This window comes from Aythya ferina (genome assembly GCF_964211825.1).
Source record: "Aythya ferina genome assembly, chromosome: 6".
NCBI classification, from domain to species: Eukaryota; Metazoa; Chordata; class Aves; order Anseriformes; family Anatidae; genus Aythya; species Aythya ferina.
The window spans coordinates 28,720,625-28,736,895 of NC_140303.1; the positions used below are offsets into that span (position 1 = coordinate 28,720,625).

At 40.9% G+C, this 16,271-nt stretch overlaps 1 long non-coding RNA gene across 1 annotated transcript in view; it reads right to left on the minus strand.

The window, feature by feature from the left end:
• Positions 1 to 14,309, minus strand: part of LOC311439156 — a 28,647-nt gene extending 14,338 nt beyond the window's left edge. The window contains exon 1 of the long non-coding RNA XR_014694560.1: positions 14,276 to 14,309. This is a non-coding gene — a long non-coding RNA (uncharacterized lncRNA). The remainder of the gene's footprint in view (positions 1 to 14,275) is intronic.
• Between the last annotated feature and the right edge of the window lie 1,962 nt (positions 14,310 to 16,271).

Sequence of the window (16,271 nt, forward strand, 5' to 3'; positions counted from 1 at the left end):
TATCAGAGTGATCAATTCACGTACCCAATTCTGAAATAAGGTTCCTGTGCAACTAGTCGGTTTTGTTGCAATCTTGCGTACAATCTAAAGGTGTCTCCACCTGTGCTGCCAGTTGGCTATTGCAGGTGGTTGCACAACACATGTCCCAGTTAGGCCCTAAAACTGGTTCTACCCAGCTCTCAAGACTGCATTTCTCCTCTGATCAGTAATTTACTACTTGCGATTTGTGCTTGAGGCTTCCAATAATGTCCTTTGCCTGTCCCTTCAAGGCCTCTGCTGTCATCTTCTGCTTGTACTCTTGGTGCCTGTGCTACATCCCCTGCTTTTCTTCAGCAGACTTCAGGATGTGGTTAACATTTTATTGGCACAATCTAGCCATGCATACATCCCTGTCCTAGGGCCATTGGCCAGTTTGCTGTACAGAAACAATGGTCTAGTAGGATGTATACACAGATAAAACAGAGACAGAGGGAGTGATATAAATAGATATAATGCTTTGGTAATACCTGTTATTAATATCTGTTGTTTATGGCAATATTACTGCTGTGTTATCAAAATTGCTTTACAACATATGCGAAGTTTTAAGCAGACATATGGGCTGATACAGTCTAGAGAGCTTTTTGAAGTCAAAGGGTGAATAATTGAACCAGCTTAGCTTTAAATCCTCTCAGAAACCACACATTTTATGGTATCAAACAGCTCCAGTTTGCTTTAGAATGACGAGCTTTTTGGATCAGCGCAAAAAGTTAAATCTAAAGAAAATGTTATTACTGGTTCATACTCTGTTTTTCTCTCTTCCTCTTGCACACGCCTCATACACATCTCTGTGGCTTGGAGCATGGTTTTTTTCAATGCCTGTCCAGAGCTTAACAACGGGATGCCAGATTCATAGCTATTTACATTAGTTGACTCCCACTGCCTGCCTAAATGTCAATTATAATGAGACAGAAGTAGAAACATGGCAAAGAGATCTTTATGCAGTGAGCTTTCTAGATTGCCACGTCTTGTTTTTTTCCATGGGTTTGTCATCTTTCATCACAGTGTCCTGCAATCAGTCTTAATCCATCTTTTGCTATTTCCATCAGCAATCTGTTCTGTTTCTAATCAGCTTCTAAACACTTGGTTGTATCCATTTTAAATATGTATTTTGTATGGAGGAAGAAAGAGTTTTTAGGGTGAATTTTGTACCCACAGACCTACAGAATATGCTCCAAGTTCAGCTCACTACCTTATCCCTTCATGCCAGCTCCAAATAGGCTCCCTGTTACCAGCACTTCTGTGGCCTGATTTCCAGACACACTTAGTCTCTGCAACTCATTACCATATTTAAACTTCTGGGTGGCTCAGCTCCTCTGAAAAATTGTACCTGGTAGCATTCTACACAGAAAAGGATTTAAGTATGTATTAACCTGTAGCAATTTACCATAACATCTATAAAGATACGTATAATGTGCGCAGTCATGCCCATGATACTAATGCGGACTGAATTATTCATTGCAAAGCTGGGAAATATTTTTTTATTAAACACTTATTACAGATAAATATTCTCCTTATGCAGTACCTCAAAAGCTTTTTGAGTAATACTCTGAAAATAATATTTCATGCAAATATTGCACTGAAATGTTGGTACTTTCCTCCACTGAATAATTATTTCCACATCAATTTCTCTAGGATAAGCCATTGGTGTTTATTTACTGAGCTAGATTCTGTCTAGGCTAATAAAAAGATACAGTGTTAGCTCCCAGATTTCCATAATCTTAGCTTCAGACATGTAAGCTCTTGCATGCAAGTGGATTTCTATGCTACCACAGTACTTCTGGGATTAAAATGGAGACAACATAGGAAAAAGGAATAAAAAAAATAGTCAAGAATAACAAATATGAAATAGCGTTATATATTAGCTAGTATGCCCTTATTCCATTGACTGCCATTCTTTACATGGTTTTTGATCTTTCTGTGCCCTTTTCTTCTTTTAATTCCTGAAAGCATTCACCCTCATTATTTTCCCAGTCTATTTGTTAAACATTGAATAACTTATATTTGCTTGCAATTAGTCTTCAATTTCTGAACAAATGTTATGCTTGCAGGACTCTAAATGCACAAGTAAATCTACAGCCATGCAAATATTCTTCAAGACCCAAACTTAAAGGCTGCACGTGTTGCTTTTGTCTTACTTCCTTTAATTTTCAAGTATCAACACACAGCCACTCTGAACAAAATTCACCTTTATCACCCACAGTCCAAACAAGACCATCACGGTATTTTGTGGTGCCTGACCTTATGGATAGCTTACAATTTATAAATTTCAAAGAAAGTATATCCTCTTCCAAATTACAGAATAGGTGCATATGTTGTGAAATAAAATGTAGCCAGAAAGTGCTTCCCAGCTCTTGGAGGCACAGGCTGGCTTGTGCTCCTAATGATCGGGCTAGCTCCTTGTTAGACAGGTCTACACTGCATGATGACTTCTGTTGTGGTGAGATACTATTATATATAATGGTAATAATAACAACATATTAAGAACCTTTTTTTGTTTGTTTGTTTGTTTTTTGTTTTTTTTTGTTTTTCCAATTAATTGTGTGAAATGACAGGATGGCTGTGCTGCAGCTCCCCAGAGCAGCTTTACACCATGAATTCGCTGCTGGGCTGGCGCGTGGTGTGTGGGTACATGGGGACTCTGTGGGTGGCATGGGACAAGCAGGTAACAGGAGCCAAACCTGCCTCTCACAGCACATCCTTCAGGAAAGCAGCCGGTGTGGTCGGAGACCTCACTGCAATGCATCCTAAAATGGGGGAAGGTGGCAGAGTTGGGAGAATCATTCCAAAAGTGCACTCGTAAACCGAACCAAACCAAAATGCTGGTGCAGAGGCACCCTCAGCATTACTCTCCTGCAGCGTATCCAGCTCCCTCCTGCTAGAATGAAATGCTGTTTGTAAAAGTGATTCTAGCTGAAAACTGGCATTATAGCTCGATCCAAGTGATGAGGCTTCAGCAAACCCTTTACTAATGTTACAACATACCTGTCTCTGCAGATTTTCAATTCGCTTTGCACTTGTGTTTGCTGGTTACTGATGCTGAAGTAAGACAAAATAAACACATCAAACACATGCACACATTGCTTAAAAAATAATGCAGATTATAACCCGTTGCATACCTCTCCTTTGTCCTGAAAGTAAAAAATAACAAGAAACCAAAGTCATAAAACAGGATCTGTCTACTCTGCCAGCTACATAAAGTGTCTCTGTCTTGGTCTCTGATCAGATACAAAGTCAGATATTTATGACTTTGCCATTTTTGTACATATAAAAATCTAATTTGTAACTACTTTTAAGAGAAAATTTTAGTACATTGAGAAGGAAAAGATAATGGCAGCAGAGCTCCTGGCTTGGTCTGTTCCCCATGGCTGTTGTCACAGAGAGAGTGGATTCAGGATGATACTGTGGCCCAGTGACGCCCAAGGCAGATGGTGCTCATCCACTTCTAGTTTGAGCAATTTTGCATTCACCTACTTCCCTTCTAGCCTAGGGTAATAACCATAAGAATTCGCTCACGTTTTTATTTACTGCCATTCTTCTGCTATTTGCCTTACTCACGTGAAGACTGCAACAGTTATCATCATGCAGTGGGACTGCATGGCTTCATAATCAGAAACAAATTTTCTAAGCCCTGGCTTTATTATTTTAATTCTTATCTTGATAATGAAATACCAAATGAGAACAGAATTGAGCCTACGAGATAAGATGTCAGAATAATTTTATGTCTTGTCACTAGGTAATGAGTCAAATGGTATCTCTTACTTAGCCGCCTTCATTAATGACTTGATGGTGAGCATGTTTCAGCAATCGTGGACGTGTGGAACATTCTGTGTTCTGGGGAAAGAGATTAGCTTAATGAGGAGAAAGCCAATTTCTTGAAGAAGTGCCTTACATAGTTCCTGCTTTTAAAGGAAGGACTGTGACATGGACAATTTGTCATTACAAGGTATAAAAAACATTTAACTTCACAGTTTGCTGCGTTTATAGCTCTCCTGCAGAGGAAAGAGAGACTAATAGATTTTTCTCACCTAGTAAAATAGAAGGGGAAATCTGTCCCTCCGAGTCCTTTCGCTCAACAGAGAAGTGCTCATTACTGTGAGATTGTGTTCAAGGAGCAGCCTATCATGTAGCTTCTCGGACACTGCACAGGTTTCAGTAGGTGTTCATTACACCCTTAGATACCTCTGAAAATCTGGCCAACAGGCACTAAAACCCTGCGACAGAGCTTTGATAGCCACTGAATCATGCCTTGTATCCTTCAAATACAACATACATGGTTATGGGCGTATATACTGAGCTTTAGTAATCAAGTAAGAGCAACGACAGGATTTTAATAAGTCAAAACTAGAGTGCCACAATGCTGCAATCTTTGGTAGAACCAGCAAAGCTGTAGAACGGAACAACTAGCTGCATTAGGTCATCTAGACCATCTTGCCAACAAAGGATGTTTCTCTACAGCCTTGGCAAGCGAACCTGGTAATCAGGCTTGCCAAAATAAAAACTGGCAGTGGCCTCGATACCTGATGTGCAAAGAAAAGAACAGAGCACAGCCCTGATATTTACTTTGTCTACATCTTTTTCAGAATTTCAGCAAAAAGGCTAGAATGTCCTTGAATGTTCATCCACGGGAAAAACCTGCACTGCATTAGCTGTGTGTTGGCACTCCACACTTTATGCCATCTTGGATTTTTCCAGCAAATTTAAGTACCATACTGGAAAAATTCTACACAGAAGATTTATTTTTTTATTTTTTTTCCTATTTACTAACATAAGATGCACTATTTACCAGCCTACATCAGCAAGTTATGACAACCTTACCATAATATAAAAAGACTGTGCATTTAGGGAACAGAGATTTAGCACATTAAAAGATTATAGTTTTAGACAGTCTCAAGCTCTTTCACTGTTCTGCAGCAAAAACCTTCTGTAAGCGAGCTCTCGAGCTAACCCTTTCCCGGCACAACCATACTGCTTCTTTTTAAAGTGACTCAGAAAAAAAGACTTACATAAAGAAAGTGGACTATGTCCATCTACAAAACTACACCTTGTTAATAGCCCTCTGTGAAATTATAAAGATGAAAGAAGCTGGGCAGCCATTAGAGACGCATTCCCACACAGAAGACATCCTCATCCTCATGCAGAAGTGAAGTTATACATTGAAACTGGTGGCAGCCTGCTTGGTGATGAACACTTCTCTTAACTAGGCAAAATGCTTTTCCTGTAAGATTTATTTTTGTTAACACAAATCACCAAACAAAATGGATCAAATGTGCTATCTTTAGGCTGATGATAAACAAAAACTACGGTGCCCTGAGGTCAGGGGCAATACTGGTGACTGTCATTCTGCCCATCCCATGCGAGGCAGCCATGTACAGCACTCCGAAATTCCTCAGGCAGCAGCCAAGATCAGGATGCGGTAACTGCTCCCTGTGCTATCCTGCAGTGACAGCCACCGCCTCTGTTCTGCTGCTCTGGAAAGAAAAAAAGGACATCTACTGGAAGTGTTATTGTATTGAATATAAACCTGCCAGCCACCTTGTGTAATGACTTGAACATGCCCAAGAAACAGTGATATACGTATAAAATATTCATTATTTGTTCCTTGTCAGCTTGTAGACCATTCTGTTTAGATTACTTTTGATTTCAGGACAGTCAAACTGACTACCACTTTGTGATCTGTTAAAATACACATGTCCAAAACTTGGGATGGTATAAATTCATTTAACTTTGCTGATTTCACAGATATCAATAGAGTTTCTAGTCCATGTTTAAAATCCATGACTTGTTTCTAACACACACAAAAGCAGAAACATGGTTGTAATTTCTGTATTTTAATAGAAAATAAAAGTTACAGATAATCCTATATCCCAATAAATGTGCAAAACATAAAATAAAAGGATGAATATTGTGTTCTTCTCAAATAAATATTTTTTCTCCTCATGCCTGTGTTTACATGAGTTGTGTTACCACATATTGTGACTTTTCTTCATTCCTATCACTTTTACTTAAGAAATCTCAAAGTTCTCAAATATTGAATAATTAATTGGCTGTGGGAAGCCATGAGCACAACATTTTATTTTCCCAGTGCAAAGATGGTGTTCTCAGAACATCAATAAGAAACAGAACATGTTAGAACAAGAAAAACTTTCAGAAAAAGTACATGCATCTTTTCTTTAAGTGGCACAAAACAGGACAAGAATTAGGTACTTGATCCACTTGTCCTTTCTAATGCCCGTCTCACCTCTTAGATTCCTTTTACCCATTTATGGTCATTGCCAATAAAAAATCAGATTCTCACTGGACACAAGTCAGCATTATCCCACCAAAAATAGGGCAGTTATGCTAGTTTTCATTATGTAAAGATATGAAAAAGATTAAGTTTATGGCTGGGATTACATGACAAGAAGACGATGTTTGCATACTCTTCCATGATTCCTTGAGTTGCAACAACAAAACAGTGAACAGAAAATGAACAACATGATTGTAATGGAAATTGATATTCTCCTGGCAAAAAGCTGCTTTTGAGGTATAAGTGGTCAGGGAATACCAATCAATGAGAAGCTGGCTCAGAGACAGAAAACAACAAATAGAAATATTTTCGGTCATTTTTCAACTTCACCTGATGTTGATTGTGTAACACCCCTACATATCATACTGAGACCAATCTGCCTTGCTAAATTAATTCATGAATGAGTAATCAGAGAGAAGTGAAAGGCAAAGTTCTGTAGCTGGGACGGAGAGTGTAACAGAAAAAACACCTTAGAGGAGTTCAGCAAAACTAGAGGGCAGGTCTGCTGATGAGAATCGCCATAAAGAAATATATGAAAATACACTGCAGAATTGAAAGGTGGAATTCATCCACGATAATAGATTTAGAAATTACTATAGGATTGCTTTTATGTCATCCAATTTTGATTATGAACAGTATCATTTGACAATTATTCTTGGTCTGACATAATTGTCCTAAGTGGGATCCAACCCCGAATCCTTAACTGGATCCAGTTCCTGCTGGACCCTTCCAAGTTCTCATCATCCCTCTTGACAGAGAGGTCCCAAATCACATGCACATTTTTGGGTATTCCCTGTTGATGGGCAACCTCCCAAAACGCATGGGCAGCTGTCATGTAACTACCTCCGATCTCCATCCAACAGCAGAAAGAAAGTGAAAAATTACAGAACTTTACATCAATGAATAATGACAGATTTTAAACTTCATCCCTCTGAGTATTAGGATGGGCTGAGGGAGGAAATACCCAACACATGGAAAAAAAAATCATCCTAAATATAATGAGGATTCTCTGGTAAACACACGGCTCAAAAGGAGTTCTGGCAAAATATATGTCATCTCTTGTGTAACTTCAGTAGCAGTTACACTTGACAAAACCAGTCAGTCTGGTCCCCTTCGTTTGCTAACCTCTCATTATTCTATCAGTGACAAGGACAGGAGCCTACGCCCTGCAAAGGACAGAAGTCACTTTGTTATCCTTAAAAATGAGATACCTCTATAGCAACATCAGGCAATTCCTAATGGCCACTTCATAACAGGCGAGCCCAAGAAGTGACAAATAGCATCTCCAGCTGAGAATACCAGGAGAGACCATGCCTATTTAGATTAAAAAGAGGAGTCCAGACAAGAATCACCCAAAGTGATGCTGAAAGGGCAAAGAAGTTACAAACACTTTTAACTTCTGCAGACAACACCTTCAGCAATGACATAACAGATCTGTTTCAACAGTAGTTGAAAACTTTTCAGATCATGCCTTATTTTCTCTAATGATTTAAGCCTCTTCCTGGCACCTCTAACAAAATATAAAAAGCTATCACAGAGCTTTTATTAAGCACTGAAATCAGTGAGGCATGTTGTGCCTGCGAGGTCCCAGGGCCACATCCATGCAAGTTACAATCATGGTGTTTATTCTGTCCCTGTATATAGAAGGCTGAAGGGGAATAAGGAAGACCTGAAGTGAAGTAGACTCTGGAGTCTGAGGGACTGAATTTTATATTGTAGCATTGAGTCAGCCCCCTGAGCCAAGCAGGGCCCTGTGCTGGGGAAGCCAGTGGGGCAGGCACCAGCCCAGGCCGCAGTCCTGCTCTCCGGGGCCTGCAGTCGCACCCACGGCCTGGCCCACGGGGCTGGGTTAGCCCAAAAATGACCACGCTGGCTGGGATGTCAGGTTGCTCCCGTGCTCCCATCTGTTCCTTACATCATTCTCATCAAAGCCATAAGCCACTGAAATTTCCTGTGTTACATGGACGTCATTCCTATGACAAGTGATAAAACCGTATTTTTCCAAAATGATACAGAGTAAGCGCAAACTCAGAGCTACCTGACAATAATACAATCATCAAGCCTACAATACCATTGTTTGGCCAACAGATACCGCAAAGCAACAGCAATACGAGGCTGATCAGTTATTTTCATTATCGACCAAATACAAATTTTAGACTCGGTTCAAAGGGTACTTCTCATCCCAGCCTCTCCTTTATAAACTCCTGCTGCACCAACAGGATTCTAGCCCTATGTCTCCAATGGTGCAAAGCTGTCGGAGCTGGCTCCTTGTACCCTGGTCGGCCTCAGCCATGTAGTTGGAGCCATGCAGAAGGATGAAGGGATGCTATGAAGAAACTGTACTTAGATCAGAGAGGATTCTCTAGGAATGGATGCCATGTGGCACAAATCACAGCATCTTTCATGATTTTTGTCTCAGCCAGGGACAGACCATGGTAGAAACCTTGGATCTATGGTCAGCTCTCTGCCACTATTTCCTTGAGTGGCAAACTTGGCACAAATAAAAATCTTGCTTACCACCAAAGTGTCGTTCAATTCTTTCCAGAATTGAAATGCTGCTCAAGAGCCAAAGCTCACTGGGCAAAAGAAAACATCTCAGTTGGTAAGACACCTGCTGCATATGCCTTACACCAGGCTGTAAGCAAAGCCAGGTCTCTGATCTGGCCAAATCCCATTGACTCAAATGGTATGCTGTCCATCTGTGGTAACTAAATAATTCATAGTTGCCGCAGCGTGGAGACTCATTCTGGTCTTATTAAGAGCTGACAGCAATCTTGGGCCAGTCTCCCCTTTCCTCAGTTGGTTAGGCTCCCATTAATCAAGCCCTTCGGCTAGCCACTGGTTTTCCTTCCAGCACGGTCTTGGCACTCAAAAAGCCAGAAAGGATTACGAACAGCGATGTAACATCAGCTGAACCAAAGAATCTCAGACTGCAATTCAACACAGCCCACTAATTCCACAAAAAGCAATCATGCCATCCAAATCTATGTGCTTTGCTGAATTCCTGAAAAAAAAAAGTTATCTTTCAGAGATAATGTCAAGTGGTATCCCCACTGGGCAGGAGTTTCTCAAGCACATATGCTCACTGACTCGCTGCCAAAGCTCATGTGAGTGACTGCCTGCCAAGAGGCACACCAAGTTCACATCTGACGCTCACTCTTATCTAGGATGTTCTCTGCCTGACAGATCGCTGCTCTTTGGCCCGTAAAATCATTTATTAGCAGCAGAAAAGGGGCAAGGAGAAATCTCAGCATGTGTGATTTTCCTTAAATTACTTACAGGGACATTGAACAGAACAGGCTGGGTTTTAAACTGGGGAATCTCCACTTTATAGCTGACAGCCTGTGAACCCATTCACCAGCTGCAGGAAAGGAGACCTTTTAACAGCTGAGTTAGAAAACTCAGATGAGTTTATGATGGCATGATGGATGCACACATTAAATGACAGCAGATAAAACAGCTACAACACAATCTTTATTTTACACATGAGTTTTCAAGAAACCTACTTTTGCAGTAGGAAATTTGTATTGCATGCTCTTTGGTAGCCTGGATAGAGCCTAACTTAAAGGAAGTTACAAAGTGCTAATAAATCAACTTGTAAAGATGGAAAATTGTAAAAGACAGATGAGGTGATAATACGTCTTTGCTATAGTCCTTGGAAAGTTTTTTTTTTGGATCGTAATGAAAGGTGCAGCAGTCTCTTTGCTCTCCTTAACCTCTTGTAGTGTTAAACTCTTCCAAGAATAAAAGTGTCTTTTTTTCTTTTCTAGGAAACCAATATTAAAATAATAATAACAATCAAAGATGAAATAAGACTTGAGAAGTAGGCAGAGGGGGCAATTCCACACTGAGAAAACAATCCATCCAAAGAGAAGGCAGTTACTGCTTTGTGGTTGTCGTCTACTTTGGGGGATTACTTGGTTTCAGTCTCTTACTTCTCAAGGACTTAAACATTTTCCACATTAGATATAATGAGAATATGATATAAATGCTCCTTGGATTGTGTGACATAGCCAGCTGAGGCTCCCTCCTGTTTAGTAATTCACTGGTATACTCCTTGCATCTTCCCCTTCTGGCCCCACGATTCCTGCATTTCCTTTGACACCATGACACAACTCCGCAGATGTGGGGATTCCCCTCATGCATCCTTGCCTACAACACCATCCTTACACTAATCTCAAAGAGATTGTGGCTTAAACCTACAAATCATAAACCTGAAGAGATGATTTAACATAGGTCTTCAGCGTCCTCAACACACAAGCACGTTATGCAGCACAGTGAGCACGGTGTGGCCTCCTCCAGCCATGTGTTAGAAGGACATCACAGCTGCCCTGTGGGGTGCCTTTGATTCTAGCTGTGCAGCTTTGGGCTGCTCAGAGCAGACCAACCGACCGATCCCCTCCTGGGATCCATCAGCAGGGTCACAGCCACCCAGACCCTTGCTGAGGTCTGACCAGCAGGTAACAGAGGTGCTCGGGTTTGGGTGATGCGTACTGATTTGTAGTTACAAATTTGTGTTACTACATAGTTACGCCTGCTGCCGGTTTTAGGCAAGCACCTTTGTTGGATTTGGCCATCAATATCAGCTCTATTTATGCCATCTGAGGCAAAGCTCTGCAAGATCAGAACCAGAGAGACACCATGAAACAAAACCAGAGTGCTGTAGGTCTGGTTTTTCCTCAGAGGCTTTTCACTCCCCTAGTTTTAACTGAAGCCAACCTACATCTGATACCCATGATGAAAGGCCAGGTAAGAGCCAATTCTTTCATACCAGATGTCAGCTTTGAAAAATCAGGATGAAAACGCTGAGTGAAAGGGGAAAGAACTTTGACACATCTATTCCCGCAACACACACACGCACAGAGCATCCTGCAGAGTTCAAAACTGCATTGGCCCCGTTTCCAGTCTCAGAATAAAAGAGATTTCAGAGACAGCCATGATGTAACTTGGGAAATTCACGCTTCAGGAAAACTTAGGTCTGTGTTCACCATGTACCACTTCTACAGCACAAGCACTTTTGTATCTGGGTCAAGAAAGCAGTAAGTACGCGTGCCACTGAAGTGCTTTTCCAAATGTGGCACCACATTTGTGCTTTTGTTTCCCACTCACTGCATAAGCAGAAAAAAAGCCCTGATCATCCCATGACTCTAGAAGAAAATTTTGCCTTTCCTGATCCATCTCTTCTGAAGTTTTAGCCCAGATTTTTTCCTTTAATACTCACTTAAAGAAATCCCAGATCCACAGAAAATCCCATAAAATATTACTCTCATTTTTATTGAGTTCTATTCTTGTACTGAAGTTCTTGCATTTTTATGGCTCTACATATCCAGTTAAGCTGCTGGAAATTTAGGAAAAAATCTATAACAATGTTTTTATACTTCAACTTGCTATTTTGAAAGCATGACTTTAATTTGCAACACAAATGATGTTCTGTACAGGAAGGCAAGAAAAAAAAAACAAAACCTTTTACCTTTTCACCTGCTTCAAAGGTTTAAAGTCCACATGCAAACACTGTGTGTTCAACGAGCCACCTGCAACTATGCCACAGCCATCTTCACATATGATGCAAGTGTGTTCACTGTTAGGATCAACAAATTGATATTGCAAAAAATTATCTGGATTTATAGCCTCCATAAAATGATGGCTTCAGCATTTCCTAGTATAAGGTGTTGGCATGCTCACTGAAAACTTTATTGATAAAAAGTTTTTCTCATTCCTTATTTGATTTTTTTCAACATTTGCTACTGTATCTTTAAATTAAGTGGAAAAATGTGGAACTGGAGGGTAAAGAAGTGTTAGGGGATTTAGCAGTTTTCCAAATTGCTAAAAAGAATATATATATATATATATATATATATATATAAACTTTGTGGAGCACTGGCTTTTATTTTCCTATGGTGACTTCTAACCATCACAGGCATATAATGAATGTCTGAACATTAAGAATTTATGTGTGCTGCCTTAGATGAGCATAATTCTCAACTATTATTAATGAGGAACTATAAAACACACTTCAAGATTTATGCCTAAATTACATGAAGTTTCCTAAAACCACAAATACATCTGCCTATTGGTATCTACAGAGAATTATATAACATGCTTTTATAACACAGTCACTGAGGCAGTGGAACTCACCCCATCTGAGAAAAGATCTTACAAGGATAACTTTCTGCAGAGTAACTCTTCCCCTGCTCTGTTTTCTAAAATATTTATATGTGCTTCTGGTCTAGTCAGAAAACGGAAGAGAAAAAGAAAGTTTCAAAACTGGCATCAGTATTTACAACATAGCTTGATCTTAATTTTCAATATCCCCTGAAAAACAAAACCAGTGTTTCATTGTAATTTATTTGTTATTTAAGAATGAATACAGCTTTACAATAGTAAAATGGATCATAGCTTTATCTTTAGTTCCATATTCATTAAATTTCTTTAGAAGTGGAGTCATTTACTAGTTTTCACTTCTGGGAACATCATCCAGTTCTAGTTTTTATATCACAAATTATGGCTTTGGTCTCAGATGATATACAGTGTGATACTGAAAATTTTATTTGTGGCAAAAGAACCTGGCAAAACTCCATTTTTCTCAGGCTGAAGTACGTAGCAGCATGGGTTTTTAGATCGGCAGACCTAGTAAAGACAGCATGGTATTGAACTGTCACATGTTGTTTAGTGGAAGTCTAGTGGAAGAGGGAACCATCAGGTTGAATTCTTCATTCCTCTAAATCAGAGGCTCCTCCACAGCTGCCTCTGGTGGCTATGCAACGTCTGCCTCCAGCCTGACAGAGCCTGGACAAGGGGTCAGTGAGGGCAGGAGAACTAAAGCTGGAGGTGCATGCCTATTACCTAGAGCACCCAAAAAGCTGCTGCACGCACAGAACTGGGAAATGATGGAAAAGGTGGGCTACCTGAGGGTGTACTGAGCAGAGGGAGTGTTACTGTATTTGATGGTCATGAAGAAACTGCTCAGGAGCAGCTAAGTATCTGTGCTTGCTGCCAAGGCTGCAAAGACAACTTAATAAAGGGAAATCAGGCAACAGAAGTCTACTGCAATTCTTACCAGGAAATTTAAGGAACATGGGATTATTTTCCTTGTTTTTGCCTAGGCATATCGTCTGCATTCTAAACTCCTTGCCACTGCAAGTGTCATTCAAAGTCACTTTTTATTTATTTATTTATTTTGTCAAAAGCAAGTAAGCATTCTTTTTCTTTAGACCAAAATCAACAGATCCCTCTGCTTCTGCTCAGTGGCAGGTAATTAAAACATTTGTAAACTCAACGCCTGCACTCAAGTGCAACACTAACACACCTGAGCAAGGTCAACATCAGTACGAACACATAATGGTAGAACACTAGTTATTATTTCTCAAGTCACAATACATCACCCAACCACAAAAGGTACATGAAGTTCCCTGCAGTTCTTGGGAACAGGAAGCATTTTCTAAGGGCTCTGAGGGGACAGCAGCAACTTAAAATTTGCAGAGGCAAATGGCATTAAGATCAAAAGCATAGTAGGTGCCAGAAACTGCAAGTAAGAAATGCATATTTCAAAAAGTAATGCTAAATGGAAAATTCAAAAGCAATGTATCTTTTTTCATGGCTAAAACATGTTTTCTAATCACGGTGCTTATTTTTCAGTTAGTTGAAGGCTTTTTTCATTGCAAAAACCATGTAGTTTAAACCCAATAAAACAAAAGATAAGTTCAAGCTGCTGTGGTCTTCAGCTAGTAAGCACTGTAGGAGCAAGTAGGTAGCACACTTCAAAATGCAAGTAGCAAGTGAGCTTAAAATGTTCCCAAATTTCCTTTGAATGAGCTTCAGCAGCTTTCAAGATGAGTCAGCAGGCAGAAGTAATTAGAGTAGCAGAGCAAGGGGAAATGCAAAAGAACGGGGAATAAAGAAACAACATTCCCACCGGAAAATTATTTCAGCAAATGACAGAAGCAAACCTACCAGAAGACAGCCGGTCTGCCCCATGCCACCAGACAGTTACTAGGGAGAAGCTGATTGCCTGCTGCAGGGCCTCTTCTATTGCTCCCTCTGTAACACCTGCTGCAGCTGTGAACCTGGGACTGCGCTCCTGCAGGGCCACCCCGAGCAGGGTGCCCAGCACCACGGCCAGGCACCTTCTGGAGCTCTCCAAGGAGGAGACTCCACCACCTCTCTGGGCAGCCTGTGCCAGTGCTCAGCCACCCACACAGCACAGAAGTGCCTCCTGGTGTTCAGATGGAGCCTCCTGTGTGCCAGTTTGTACCCCTTGCCTCTTGTCCTGGCACTGGGCACCACTGAAAAGAGCCTGGCTCCATCCTCTGTGCACCCTCCCTTCAGGTGTTTGGAGACATTGACCAGATCGCTCTGAGTCTCCCCTTTTCCATGCTGAAAATCCCGGCTCTCTCAGCCTCTCCTCACAGGAGAGGTGCTCTCCTTGGTCAACTCGGTGGCCCTTTGTTGGACTCTGGTGTGCCCATGTCCCTCTTGCACTGGACACAGCACTCCAGGTGTGGCCTCACCAAGGCTGAGCTGAGGGGAAGGATCACATCGCTTGTCCTGCTGGTGAGACTTGGCCTATAGCAGCCAAGAACAGAACTAGCTGATACCTGAGGTTATGCAGAACACCTACCCAGCTGAAGCAGCTTGGCCACACATTGGGGAGGACACGATTTCACCTGATTACATTCAAAGACATTGTTAACACCTTGACACTGTGAGAGCAGTGATGTTCCTGAAGGCCAAAGCGGCCAGTGACTGAGCAACCAGGTCTGGCCTGGAGAGGGGCCCAGCTTCCAGAAGATGCAATGGCCTTGTTCACTAGAAGCATGATTTGGGGAATGATTCTCTTTTCAAAACTTATGTCCCCCCGTGTATTTATTGTGGTATGTAGAAAACACGTGGCTATTCTGTTAGGCCTTAGAAGGGGCAAGTCCTGCACCAGCACATGGCATCATAAACGCATCATAAACAGTTCCTGCAGGAAGAAGCATGCAGACTAAAGCAGAGGGAAATAAAGATACAGCTGAGATGGTTGTTTTTTAAAGAGCATTTCTGGACACAAAATGAGTTTTAAAGAGCGTTCTTTCTCCCAGTATTGGAGATCAGGATACATCAGAGCAAACTATCTGACTAGGGGAATTGAGAGCACCCAGCTGCAGGGATGGTTAAAGTGTTGGACTATTTCGATTTCTGGCTATGAAACTTAGATTCTACCTTGTCCAAAAAAATCGTGTTTTTTTTTTTTTTTTCATGTTTTTTTTTTTTTTTTTTTTCTTCCCAGATGGGAAACAGAGACTAATTTCTAGCCAAACTTTAATCATTTTCCAATTTTCAGATCTGGCAGACTGAGCAGCTTGAATATATTCACTTTAGCTAAACAAACTGATATATTCTCAATGAAAAAGAAGTCCAGCAAAACATCCATAAACATCCATTTTTCATGTCCTTCAGATTTAATTTGTCTAACACGTCAGTTCCTAGAGAATTAGTGCATTGTTTTTCTGTTCTTAAATATAGTTTTGATTACAACCAAATTCAGCTTCTCCCTCTCCCTGTGTTAACTTTATTCTGAAAGCTTAATTATGTCTTCCTACATTAGCGTTCCTCTACTTTCCAGTGCATTCTGCCTTTCTCAGATACATTTCCAGCTGAGATGAATGAAATCAAGGAGGAGCTGGTGCATGCAGGGATGGCAGGTTGTCTGCAATCATTTTTATATTAATGCAATCACACCTGCTACATGAAGTTTTTAACGAACAAGAGCAGAAAACAGTTGCAGGATATGGCCTACATACTTGTCTCAGGGTCTGCTGCTTGCTAGGAATTGCATTTCCACATAGTAGAGATGCCTGCAGTTGTTTTCACGATGCCTACAACTGGTGTGTGCAGCAGTACTCACTCCGGGATGGACTCTCTGCATTTGTTCCTTTACTGAAAGCTGCCTGTGATTCAGCCAGAA